The sequence below is a fragment of the Lissotriton vulgaris genome, chromosome 12, assembly GCF_964263255.1.
Source record: "Lissotriton vulgaris chromosome 12, aLisVul1.2, whole genome shotgun sequence".
Taxonomy (NCBI): domain Eukaryota; kingdom Metazoa; phylum Chordata; class Amphibia; order Caudata; family Salamandridae; genus Lissotriton; species Lissotriton vulgaris.
In genome coordinates this window covers 733,885,705-733,897,019 of record NC_141700.1, presented here as the reverse complement: position 1 = coordinate 733,897,019, position 11,315 = coordinate 733,885,705, and positions in this window count along the sequence as shown.

The window sequence follows — 11,315 nt, the reverse complement described above, 5'->3', positions numbered from 1 at the left end:
AAACTAACATAAAAGCCAGGATGGGGAAGGCTTCGCTAGGTGTCTTCCGTTTTGCCAATAAACTGGGCAGTCGACGGATCCCAGCAATGTTAAATATTTATAGACACAGATGTTCATCAATAGCGCTTTACGGTTCAGGGGTATGGGGGCACTGGCCTAGCAGAGAATTGCAAACTCTGGAAAATCTGTTTCTGAAACGGTTACTCTGTTTACCATCATCGGCATCTACCTATCTGGTCCACGAGGAACTAAGGATGGACCATATAGCCGATTTAATCGAATTGAGACCTCTCCTGGTATGGAGATCTATTTGGCTGAAGGACGAAACAAGTTTCACAAAGAGCATTATCAAAGATTGTCTGCTTTTGGATAATTTCAAAAATATACCATGGATAAAGTATGTGACCACTACCTATAAAGAACTCTTTGATTTGGATGTATGTAATGAGCCCGAAATTGCAACTACTTTATCCAAAAAGGAGGTGAAAGAAGAATTTTTGAGGGTAAAATTCGATAAACGGAAAGCTGATACAAGTAATTACTCAACTCATGCTTTCTATTCCTCCAATGTAAATGAGGGCTCTGGTTTGCCTACCTATCTTAAAATCATCTACAGACAATCCCACCAATTCGTCCTATCTAGATTTAGACTAGGTATCGTCCACAATCTTGTGGCCTTTCCAAAGATGAAAAATCATTCAACCTCTGCATGTGCATGTTATGGATTAACCAAACAAAGTACCCTGCATTTTATGTTAATCTGCCCCCTTTATAAATCCCTACGTATTGTTTATCTGAAACCGTTATTTAAAAAATATTCTGTGTCTTCTACATCAAATGCCATGAAATTTTTATTTTCACTTGCTAGCCCGGATCTGTGTTTTTTTATCGCAACCTTTATTCTGAAATCTGTTGCTGCAAGAAAAAGTATGGTTTTTTTAGCTACTATTTCCTTTTCTATTGGTTGACATCTGTGTGCTCTGAAACCAAACCATGATGATATGTACTTTCCCTGTGTAATGTTATATGTCTGATTTTATCTGTGTACTTTTATGACGTTTTTTTAAACTGTCGAATAAAGTTTATAAACGAAACGAAACGAACTGTGGTGTAATGTGAAATAAAACAGGCTGCATTGCCAGCAAAAAGTAGTTGTTGACATAATTGTTTGCTATGAAAAAGATAATCTAATCTAATCAAGATTGGGAATTGGGAACATGTGAGAAAAAAGTATATCCTCTTTTATCAGTATTAAAGATTCTCTAGGTGTCAATATGATCTCTGAGAAATAACTGCTATTTTAACCTGCCACAAGAGCGCAGTTTTACATATTCGCTAATTCATTCTGCCACCATTTGGCACGCATTTCTGTTGATTGTATTTTGAGTGTGCCACCCCTCCCGCTGTTCGAGCCTTCTCTCCCGCCCGCACACATCTCATCCTGAGATCACCGCCACGGGCCCGGGGGATTCCTGTGCCACCCCTCCCACTGTCCAAGCCTTCTCTCCTAACCCCCCCTCCCTTTCGCACACACATCTCATCCTGAGATCACCGCCACGGGCCGGGGGATGACCGCTGCTTTTGTGGGAACTGTGAGGGCACTTTGTTATCACCGCAAGGGCTTGTGTTCACGCCGTTTAAACTTTTAAACATTTAAACCTGCTTAGGAGCTTCGGAAACCCGATCGAGAAAGCCATCAACAGCCAACTCGCCACATTCATTGAAGAACACAACATCCTCGACTCCTCCCAATCCGGCTTCAGAAAAAACCACAGTAGGGAAACCGCCCTCCTCGCCGCAACAGACGACATCCGCACCTTACTGGACAAAGGAGAAACATTAGCCCTCATCCTCCTCGACCTATCAGCGGCGTTCGGCACAGTCTCCCACCGCACCCTAATACGCAGACTCTACGATGCAGGAATCCAGGACAAGGCCCTCGACTGGATCTGCTCCTTCCTCTCCGGCAGGACGCAGCGGGTCAGACTCCCCCCTTTCCTCTCGGACCCCACACCGATCACCTGCGGAGTCCCCCAGGGCTCCTCCCTCAGCCCGACGCTCTTCAACGTCTACATGGCTCCACTTGCCCCCATCGTCAGAACCTACGGACTCAACATCGTGTCATATGCAGACGACACCGAGCTCATCCTCTCCCTATCCAACGAGCCCAACACCTCCAGACGCAACTTTCGAGAAGGCATGGAAGCCGTCGACAAATGGATGAAAAATAGCTGCCTTCAACTAAACACCAACAAAACAGAAGTACTCATCATGGGCCCAAACCCCGACGCCTGGAGCGACACATGGTGGCCCACCGCCCTCGGAAACCCGCCAACCCCCACAGACCACGCACGCAACCTGGGAATCATCCTGGACTCCGAGCTGAAATGGACCGCCAGATCAACTCTGTCTCATCTTCCTGCTTCCAACCCTCCGCCTCCTTCGTAAGACCTTCAAATGGATCCCCCTCGAACACCGAAAGACAGTCACTCACGCCCTGGTCACCAGCAGACTCGACTACGGCAACGCACTCTACGCCGGAATAAACAAAAACCTCATCCGCAAGCTACAGAACATCCAGAACGCCGCCGCAAGACTGGTCCTCAACCTGCCAAAACACTGCCACATCTCCCAGCACCTGCGCACACTCCACTGGCTCCCCGTCGAGGCGAGAATCACCTTTAAGATGCTCACCCACGCACACAAGGCCCTCCACGGCATCGGACCAGCATACCTGAACAGCCGACTTAAATTCCACGCACCCCAAAGGACCCTACGATCAGCCCAGCTTTCCTATGCCGTGGTCCCCCGCACCAGAAAGACCAGATTGGGAGGCCACTCCTTCTCCTTCCTCGCAGCCAAAGCATGGAACGCCCTTCCGCTCCACCTCAGACAGACAACATCGCTCCCCATCTTCGCAAGAAACCTCAAAACCTGGCTCTTCGACAGACCCCCTCCTTGATGGAATGGAACCTGCACCCCCCCACCCCTAGCGCCTTGAGACCCTTACGGGTGAGTAGTCGCGCTTTAACAAACTCCTGATTGATTGATGCGCAGCACCCCTAACATCATGGAAGAGCCACGCTGGGATTGATGCCTGCACGGTTGCCCGGCAACAAAGGGCTCGTCCCGGAGAGGAGCTGCTGTGAATTCCGGGAAGAGTATAAGACACTTATCCCTATCCCCCAACATTGTGTGATATGTAAAATAATCGCTAAATCAGCTTAGGAACTTGATGGCCGCAATATTCACCATTTTAGACACAAAAGAGGTCTCCTATCACATGCTGAGCGCGGGCAGCCCTATCTCTGTGCCGGGGTCCTAGCAGCCAGTGCAGAGACCCATTTCTATCACCGCCACTCAGACACACTATGGTGAGTGTAAGAGGCGAGGATGTGGCTTTACGGCCAGAGCTGTTTTCTTTGGAGCTGGGGGACCAGGTGCGAGCCACGGAGTCCGTTCAGGAGACTGTGATTTTGGACAAATCACTTAATGTCCCACTACCTACCAACATTGAATGTGTCCCTATGTAATGTAACTGGTGTTCGTGTAAAGCGCTCCAATATACCATTGGGGCGTGTTTGTGCTCTATAAATCGCAACAAAAAATAAGCGATGTCTAGTGTTGGCATACGATACTAGTACTGACACAGAGGTGCTTTTTGTCTCCATTACTGGGTAGAGTTGTGCATCAAAAGGCCTCCTGAACGTATGTCGTGTATGCAATAATAATAATACCTATGGACAATGCCCGCAATGGCTCACGGTAATCGCAAAAAAAACAACAAAAATCCGGTCGAGAAGGTTGTACCACAGCTAGGGTGCATTTAGTAATGTCAGCCACTAGGTGACAGTAGAGCATCTTGTAACGCAGGACTGGGGGAAGAACGCCCGACTGGCAATGCATGTGAATTATTAAACTAAATTTACAATAATGTAATTTACTCTAGTTCAGTCACTATCCTGTAGGTATGGCTAGTTTTCACAACGTGGACTTCGCTCACGGGCGTTAGGACGCTTTACTTGAGCACCGGATTACTTTTCAAGAAGTCAGATTATGTTTGTTACCATAACACCGTACACTGCCTGGGGAGTGGGGAAGGGAGATGCCATAAAACGAGAATTAAAGAAGGAAGGAACAAGTGAGAAACAGGAAAGAAAGGCCAGAAGAAAGAGGGAGAAAACAGTGTAAATCACAGACCCAACAAGGAGAGACGTGGAGAAAGTGTGTGTGTGTGGGGAGGAGTGGGGGGGTGGCGAGGGGGCGGGGATAAAGACACATTAAAGAGAGAAAGGAACAAATGCAAAGGAGGTAGAAAAACAGATGGGAAAGGGCAGGCGTCAATGGAAAGAGAAAGGGCGATTGATGTATGCAAGGAGAAAAAACGATGAAGAAAAAGGCAATAAAAGAGAAAGGGCGTAGGGCAGGAGCGAGGGAAGGCATTATGAAAGTGTGTGCGACGAGAGGGGGAAACAACTATCTATACTACTATTATAAAGGAAGATCTTTGCTCCTTTGAGGCGGGTAAACTCTGGAACCACAGCGCCAATCCACACACCCGATACATCATTGTAATCGTCAGGGAGTGCAGATGGACATAAGCTATATAAAGTATAAAAATATGCGTTATTTAAAAAATGAACATTAAAAAAAAAGTAGTCCCTTCGAAGTAGCGCCGGCCGTGACCTGCGTGCTCACGTCAGGAGCGTGGGGAGGAGCAGCGTCCAGGAACGTGAGTGACCTGCAGTTGAGTTTCCAGAAGCGGCAGGCCCGGCTCGCTGGTTAACCACTCGTACGTGCCCCTGCCAGCATGTCCAAATTTCCGCCAGCTGCTGCCTAAAAGCCACCTCATGCTTTCATTAACCTGGTAGTCTGCCTGAGCCGCGAGCGCGTCCAACAACAGTGAAACAAAGAGAGAGACAGGGAGAGAGGGAGGGAGGGGAGACGAGCAAGATCGACAGGGCTACTCTCAGCGTCCGACTCAATCTCTCAGGCAAGCTGGCGTCAGGTATCAGAGCGGCCGAGCTTTGATTGGAGAAATCTCTGCATTAGGTTTATTAAAGGATAATTTGTGCGCAAATTTGATGACACACGGTCCGGAGCCCGGGTCTAAATTTAGAAGTTAAATAAAGTAAAAGCTAAAAAAAAGGTCTCCCATTCCTCGCTCTCTGCCCACATCCGCCTTTTAAGGCGCACGTTTCCCGCCCCCTCCAAAGGTGCCAGAAAGATAATCCCTCTGTGGCTCTGCTGGGATGTACAGGGAGGGTCAAGGACAAGGGAGGGTCAAGGACATGCCAGCTGGATACCGCTGTGAATTATTTAGGAGCATTCGTATTTAGATGCTAATAATAAATCTGCAGAATGCTTTTTACCCGTAAAAGGGATGCGTCACTGGAAGCATGCAATTGTTTTCTCTCACACAAACAGACAACATTAATCTCCAGGCACCCACAGTAGTGTGCACACATTTATCAGAAGCATGCTACAGTGCAAATAGTTGCAATCTGCAAAGCAGTGTGGAGATTCAAGGTGGCCTCGCTCTCTGGGAATCTTGGTCACTGAGCAGTCCCCTTCTTATACCCCTTTGCCTTTCATGAATTATAGGAAGGCCCACTGGAGTTATGTCACTGTGGGGCTGCAGGGCTTTTCGCATAATTGTATATTTGCAGCATTTGCCACATAATCCATCCATCATCTGCCTCATAATCTGCAGAGTTTAACAGCGCACATTTATCCGAAGCATGCTACAGTGCAGGTAGTTGCAATCTTCAAAGCAGTGTGGAGATTCAAGGTGGCCTCGCTCTCTGGGAATCTTGGTCACTGAGCAGTCCCCTTCTTATACCCCTTTGCCTTTCATGAATTATAGGAAGGCCCACTGGAGTTATGTCACTGTGGGGCTGCAGGGCTTTTCGCATAATTGCATATTTGCCGCATTTGCCACATAATCCATCCATCATCTGCCTCATAATCTGCAGAGTTTAACAAAAAAAGTTTCTAGCTCAGTTGAAAAGTTAGAAAAAACACAGCGACATGTTGCCGCGCGGTGGAAAGACCTTCGCAAAAATTGACTGGTCACTTTTCTATACCTTATTGCTATATTTGGGTGTTAAACTGGTAAACTCGGGAACCACAGCGCCAATCCACACACCCGATACATCATTGTAATCGTCAGGGTGTGCAGATGGACATAGGCTATATAAAGTATAAAAATATGCTTTATTTAAAAAATTAACATAAAAAAAAAATAGTCCCTTTGAAGTAGCGCCGGCCGGGACCTGGTTGCTGACGTCAGGAGCGCGGGGAGGAATGGCATCCAGGAACGTGAGGAGGAGCGGCAGACATGGCGCGGGGGAGGAGCGGTGACGAACGGCGGAATGGCTGTGAGGACCGGAGGACAAAAGGGAAGAGCGGTAAGCGGCGAGGACCGGCAGAGCGGTGAAATGAGGAGCGCGGGGAGGAGCGGTGGCTGAGGTAAGGCTCCGGGCAGGCGGGGGTCGGGGCAGGCGGGGGTCGGGCAGGCAGGGGACGGGGCGGGTGGGTGCTCGGGCTGCTTGACAATGTCGGGGCGGGCGGGGGCCTGGGCTGCTGCACAATGTGCGGTGAAATGAGGAGTGCGCGGGAGGAGCGGCGGCTAAGGTAAGGCTCCGGGCAGGCGGGGGTCCGGGCAGGCGGGGGACAGGGTGGGCGGGGGCCCGGGCTGCTTGACAATGTCGAGGCGGGCGGGGGGCCGGGCTGCTGCACAATGTCGGGGCGGGCGGGGGTCGGGGAAGCCTGATTGCTCCCGGACAAGGTCGGGACGGGCTGCTAGTAGATAATGAAGAGATAGAAGGGGAGGGAAAGTAACAGCGAGAAACATAGATACCAGGGCACAAGTCCTAAAAAAAGAAGTGTGGGGAGGCTGTCACCGGAAGTGACGTCACAACAGAAAGTGACGTCACGAAAGTTGACTCGCACCAATTGGGCTCATTGCCTCTTCTCGCTCACCCCTTAGATGCGATTGCATCTGAGATGTCAGCGCGTGAGCAGCGTGTTGTGAGCTCCGATCTCGTCCCACAGAGGCCAAAGAGTGAAGTTCAGCTGTTTGGCAGGGGAGACAGCGTCCACCCGGTAAAATAAATGGGGGGACGCCGTCCACCCGCGTGGTACCCCAACTCCATTGGATACTAATTAGAAGCAATGGCGGGAAGGGGCTTAGAGTTTAAATCTGTGTGTGATGAAGCATGAGTGAGAAAGTACGTTTATAGGCGTGTCTGAATGTATGAATGAACATACGTAATGGAGGCAGGGGGGCTCATCTGTGCCTAATGACACGCCCCCATGACACAGTAATTACGACATGTTGGGTGTAGTTGATAAACACTGCCTATGTATGTAGTAGAGGAATGTAAATAAATGAATGCACAAAAACAGTGAAATATTTAAATATTTAGAGCTATTACTGCTTCAAGAACGAAACCAAAGTGTGAAATTAACTAGCGTCCAGATAACAAGTTATGCATTTGGATTTTTTGCTGCACGGTAATGATGGCAGACCTTATTTCTATATACTGTATTCACGGCGGTCCTGGTTTTGAAAAAGCATTTTTCAGAAGGAAGACTGTGTATTTTGGACAGGCACGACTGCAAGGAAGCCTCTCCGGTGCACCCAGCACTCTGCCTCACAGTATGCAGAGTTTTAATTCAAGAGGGCCGGAAAATGAAATGATGTAGTAATATTCAGAAGTAGGCACAACTAAGGAGGATATTGGTTTCGGCAGCGTCCTATGGAAATTGGAGACATTTTTGATTTTCTGTGACTGAGTCAGTCACTGGCAATCAAAGTGAGTGCTTCAACGAGATGGTCACAATGGTCCTTGTTTCCCAAAAGTTGGGAATTGAGAGGTGAAAATATCTGTTTTCACAGCCCTTCGTCAAAAACAAAAAAATCACATTTCGAAATTTTGTGAGGAGTTTTGTAAAAATCAATGCATTTTTACAAAACTGTATCGGGATTCTTTTGACAATTCGCAAAATCCTGGCGCATCTATATAAAAGATTTTTTAAGAGCAGACAGTGGTCTCATGGATCACTGCCTGTTCTTAAAAAATGAAAAGAAAACTTTTCATTTTTGTTTTTGAAACGCATCCTGTTTTCCTTTAAGGAAAACGGGCTGCATATAAAAAAAGTCACAGGCATGGTGGTCTGCTGACCCCAGCAGGCCACCATCCTTGTGATTTTAGTGATTCCCACTGGGTTGCAAACTGAGACCTACCTCATTAATATTCATGAGGTAGGTCAGTTGGCAACCCACTGGGATTTGCAAATGAAACTCAAGAGTTTCAATTATTTGAATTCGCGATTTCCTAATTGCCTCTAGTCTTATACCATCTTGTCAAGAAAAAGATCGGGTTGTCTGCAGTCCAAATCAATGCAAGGCTATTGAAGGAAAAACAAACAAGCATTTACAATGCAACGGTTTCGCCTTTGGAAAAGTTTGAGCTATTGGCATTGTGAATGACAAACTTTTTATTTATGTGTTGGTTTTGAAAACAGATAAATAAATGGCATTGTCATTTACAATGGCAATAGCTTAATCTCTCGCAAATGCGATTTGGATTGCAACTATTTCAGTTATCATTTTGCACTACGATGAAAACTGGCTTGTGCATTTACTCCTGCAGAAGAGTATCAAGAGGAGAGCCACACAGGGCAATGTAAACAAGTAGCACTGTGATGTCACAAGGTGCTATAAAGAAACTGAGCACAGCTGGGTGGTATAAACAATGAGGGTACTGTGACATCACACGGTGATATAAACAGGAAGAGCATTGTGAAGTCAGAAAGTTGTGTAACAGTGTGCTGTGATGGCAGAGTGAGAACATATCACTGCATCTCTAATGTAAAGACTGGATTTACCAATTGTTTGTCAGCTAAAAAAAATTACATGAACTATTTGGAAGTCTACTTTGAGATCAAACTAAATAGTTTACTCTACAACCACCCAACACTCTCATCCTATCCGCCTTCCCTCAATGTTGTTGCATCCTAACAGACCCTAATACATTGGGCGCTGTTTCACCAAACTTTGAGGGGTAGCACACGTGATGTCAGATAGCCTTTGTCCTCCGATGACATTACAGGACAGGCCCTTTTCCCCATCGTTACCCCCAAAGCAGCCTCTTATTGTCTGCAGAGAGACTCCAGAAGTAAGGAGGAGGAAAGGACGGTAAAGAAAGTAAAGATGGCGGTTAGAGCTCTGTTTACCACCTGCTACTATCCCGCCAGTGAAGGAGCATCCAGGACAGCACCAGGTGCTAGCAGCAAGGCTCGAGTAGCAGGTAACCCCGACTAGCCCTAGCTGAGGCCCACGCCTCGGAGGCACCTCAGTGTCATGCTGGCGCCTTACAAATGCATCATGGTTTAGGAACTCAAGCTTCTTTAGGCCTTTGTGACTGTTAGTGCCTGGAGGCAGCTTCTCGGCGCATACATGTGATACAGATGAACTATATCATAGCCTGTATCCAATCCTCCCAGGTGATCGTATTATCAAATTATGCTGTTAATGCCGCGTGCCACCAAAGTATACATCAGGGGACTTAAAAAAAAAATACAGAAGAAATCCAGCAAGCTTTCTGCTTGCATTTGGAGAAGGAAGGGATTTATTCATGATATTATGCTTTAAACCCAGCATCCCTGAGACCCCTCATCTGAATAAACATGTGCCTCCCAGCAGCCTGTGTGCTCTGCGCACTAGAGCCGGAAGAGTCCACGAATCTAAATTCAAAGCAAAACACGGTGGAGAAATTGCTTTTTCAAACAGACGCAGATATTGTTTGCTTGAGGAGAGGATGAAAATAATTCTTCCTTTAAAGATCCTATTCTAGGGAGATTTATTTTCATTAACTGCTCCGTGTCAGTTCAGAAATGCTGTTTGACGGAATGAAACCTTCCTTTAAGCCCCTAAACCCAGGCAGTTTTTTCTCGCACAATTACAGGTTAAAGTCAGCACAGAAAAGACAGGAATAAGAAAGAAAAATGTCCCTCTTTGAACGCTTCACCGCAAAGTGTCTGTTTGTTGAACTTTCTGAGAGATTGTACTGTGTCGCCCTTGCTTTTAAATAGCGCCTGCTACCCCGCCTTCACAATGCTCCCGGCCCGCTACCTGTTCCCCCGGTCCCCCATCTCGGGACCGGGCCGTCAATGGCTCGCGCTGTTTGTTTCTTTTTCCCGGCGGCAGCGAGCAGCCAACCGGTGCGCGGCGGCAGGCGGGACTTCCCTCCAAATGCGGAAGTCCCGCCCCGCGTCAGGCACCGTAGTGCCTGGCTTCCTGTTTTGCGGCGCTCGGGCCGCGGCGGTGATTCTCGGGCATTTAAGAGGGGTGGACACCCTCGAGACCAAAAGTAAACAGTGAAGCGAGGTGGGCACTCGCAAAGGGCGCCATAATCGGGGTGGCACCCGTCAATTAAGAATAAAGTGCAACGAAGCACTCGGGGGTACCAAATTACTGCAAACCCCGGAATCCAATCACCACACGGCAACATTGGTGACGCTGCGCCGCACGGGCCAATCCCGTCGCGGCGTTTGGTGAGGGGGCTCGGCTCTCCCGTCCAATCGGAGAGCAGCGGGCTCGTTTTCGGTCGCGTTGGTACCGGCAAGGTACGGGGCCCTTCGTCAGGGGTTTACTGATCCCGGGTTGCGGTGGTGAAGCTGCACACAGGTTATTTTAGTGCGCTCTGCTCGGGGAAGGCTCACAAACCTTCAGTCTGCACCAAACACGTGTCGATGGATTCGGGGGCGTTCCCGGCGTCGCGTGACGTCGGCAAAAGCCAAAGAATCTCGGGAACGCCCCCGTGTCTGGTCCGGCATTGATGGACAGGCCCCTCGTCCAATGGCTAGGCTCCATTTATGGAGCTAGCCAATGGGACGGGGGGCGTGTTCCATAGTGCCTTACTGTACTCAATAGATTTCTCTGGAGGAGGAGCCTAACGGCTCCGCCCCCCAGCGAAACCTAAAAAGCAGAGACAAAGCGTGAAAGCAGGAATTAACAAAAACCTGCATGACTGAAATTACGAGGCAGGAAGTGTGTGGTGAGGATAAAAAAGGCATGAGGTAGAATCAGGACTATAGAGCGTTAGAATTTGGTAACTGAATCTTCAATAAAGTCAGCCTCTGGCTTCTGAGCAAAACTTTGGGCCAGGCTCTTATTCTTTTACAAATTAAGCACTGCCTTGATGAGTCGGTCAGCTCAACCCTGTTTACAGTTTACCCGATACCAATCCTTTATGTGGCAAGTACTCAAATTAATTATTATTTCCAGCTGCATATATACCAAACAA